Below are 2812 nucleotides of genomic sequence, written 5' to 3'. Positions count from 1 at the left end.
GAAAGGAAATGTGGAATTCAGATTGGCAAGGAAAGGGGTTTTCTTGTATGCTGCTCCCCCTAACCCACACTTTGAGACCCCAAAACTGAAAGCATTTTACTGTCTTTGAGCTCCAAACAATAGTCCCTAATCCCATCCTTACCCAACTGCCCTGTCCCAACCAATGGACTCAAAATACCCTTACCTGCCCTGCTAGTTCTAATTAGAACTAGGAGACAGATAGACAGACAGACACAGAGAGAGAGAGAGAGAGAAAGAAAGGTATGTCTCCTCTCACAAGAGGAGAACTCTTGTGGGGTCCTTACACCACCGGCTCATTTTTACCGTGGAGAATCCCCAAACTGATACAAACTCAAGACATTCCATATCAGAATTAAATTTTCTCTAAGGCCGTGATCAAAGCAATCTTATTTACCAAGGAAATTAAGAGGGCTCCAGGAGGAATTGCCATCTAGAACCAAACTCATCAAACTCAGGTACTTTCCTTTGTTTTTTTCTAATGAGTTTTAAGCCGGGCTCCCCTTGGGACACGGAGTAAAGCCTGCTGCTTCCTGAAGTTCCTTCCTTCCCACTTCCTACCACTCCTCGGCCAGGCTCTCAGGACCCTGTCAGTCAATCCACCCTCTCCCTGTACCTCCCAGAGAGCACTCCTCATCTTCCCGACTTCCCCTTGGGCTGCTGTCTCCTTACCATCTCCTCGACTGCTGCAGCTGCTACCACCAACATGCACACACACACACACATGCACACACATGTGCACACACATGTGCAGGCACACGTGCACGCACGCACGTGCACACACACACATGCACACACACACGTGCATGCACACACACTGCTGTCGCCACTCGTGGGGTTCTCTCTCTGCCTTTGTGGCAATATGGCTTCCCTCTTCCCTTCCACTGGAACCACTGTGGCCCAAGCCATGGTCACTTCTCTGTCCTCATCTTCTCTGACCTCTCAGTGACCTTTGACCCAAGAGAACCCCCTTCCTTCTGGAAACCCTCTCTCTTCTGGGCTTCCCTAACCTCTACTGACCTGGTTCTCCCCTCTCCAACTCCTTCTCAGTCCCGTTGTCAGACATCTTTCCCTGACCTCAAAATGCTGGAACAGGAGGTTCTCGGGCTAAAAGTGCAGTTTCACCACATCCTCACCAACACTGCATCTTATTTTTATTTTAAAAAATCTTTGCTAATCTGAAGGCAAAATGCTGTTTTGTTGTTTAAATTTCTATTTCTTTCCTGTAAGACGACTCGCTAGGGCCTTGTCGTAGGCCATGGGAAAAAGTTTGGGGTTTCTTCAAAACTCCAACAGAGGAGTAGCATAATTCAATTTTCACCTTCACAACTCCCTCTGGCTGGTGAGAGGAGGCTGAACTGAAAGGAGACAAGGACAGCAGGGCCAGCAAGAGAGGACAGTCACGTCGGCTGGGGAGGCAGTGCAGGGCTGAGAAACGGAGGGACCTGCATGGGCTGGTGGCAAGGGTGCTGGAATGAGGGGAGGGGGAGTCAGGGATGACCCTTGGGTTTTCAACCTGAGTAACCAGAAGAGTAGTAACAGCTACCACTTACAGGGGATGGCCATGCATCAGATGCTGCTGCACAGGTTATGCAGGTTTTCATTTGCTTCCCCTCCACTCTGGGGAATAGGCGCTGTTGGTTTCCCAAGCCATGGTCAGTTCTCTAAATACATGCCCAGTGTCAAGGTTGTTGTGTTTTTTGGTGGTCTGTCTATCAAGAAGGATGAAGAGGTGCTGAAGAAGAACTGCCTACATATCATCGTGGGGACTCCAGGCCGTATCCTAGCCCTGGCTCGAAATAAGAGCCTCAACCTCAAACACATTAAACACTTTATTTCGAATGAATGTGATAAGATGTTTGAACAGCTCAACATGTGTCAGGATGCCCAGGAAACTTTTTGCATGACCGAACAATGAGAAGCCGGTCATGATGTTCAGGGCTACCTTGAGCAAAGAGATCCGTCCAATCTGCCACAAGTTCATGCAAGATCCAATGGAGATCTTTGTGGATAATGAGGTGAAGTTGACGCTGCATGGGTTGCAGCAGTACTACATGAAACTGAAGGACAACCAGAAGAACTGGAAGCTCTTTGACCTTCTGAATGTCCTTGAGTTCAACCAGCTGAGGATCTTTGTGAAGTGTGTGCAGCAGCACATTGCCTTGGCCCAGCTACTGGTGGAGCAGAACTTCCCAGCCATTGCCATCCACCGTGGGATGCCCCAGGGGCAGAGGCTTTATCAGTATCAGCAGTTTAAATATTTTCAGTGGTGAATTCTTGTGGCTACCAACCTACTTGGCCAAGGAATGGACATTGAGCGGGTGAACATTGCTTTTAATTATGACATGCCTGAGGATTCTGACGGCTACCTGCATTGGGTGGCCAGAGCCGGCCGGTTTGACACCAAGGGCTTGGCTATCACATTTGTGTCTGATGAGAATGATGCCAAGATCCTCAACGACATGCAGGCTCACTTTGAGGTCAATCATAGTGAGTTGACTGATGAGAGAGACAGCTCCTCCTACTTTGAACGACATGGTAGAAGACTCCCCCACTGCAAAATGTGACCATCTGTCCTTCAGGAGAGGACACATCAGGGTAGGGGTGAAGGAGACACCAGTGGCCCCACCCCTGACAGCTCCCACCCCATGGCTTCCTTCTTTTGCCTCACCACCACTCCTGAACCTCCATTTCTGATTTGTCAGAATGGTTTTTTAACAAAACTAAAGACAAAATATATATGTATACATAATATTATATATTATCCTTATTTATTATATGCTATATAATATAC

General features: G+C 48.1%; 1 pseudogene; it reads left to right on the top strand.

The window, feature by feature from the left end:
- The first annotated feature begins 1582 nt into the window (after nt 1–1582).
- On the top strand, nt 1583–2585 carry LOC111540342 (annotated as a pseudogene).
- Nucleotides 2586–2812: the final 227 nt, after the last annotated feature.

The sequence above is a fragment of the Piliocolobus tephrosceles genome, chromosome 13 (assembly GCF_002776525.5).
Source record: "Piliocolobus tephrosceles isolate RC106 chromosome 13, ASM277652v3, whole genome shotgun sequence".
Classification (NCBI taxonomy): Eukaryota; Metazoa; Chordata; class Mammalia; order Primates; family Cercopithecidae; genus Piliocolobus; species Piliocolobus tephrosceles.
Note: the sequence above shows the minus strand (reverse complement) of the source record. Positions and strands in the feature narration are given on the sequence as shown.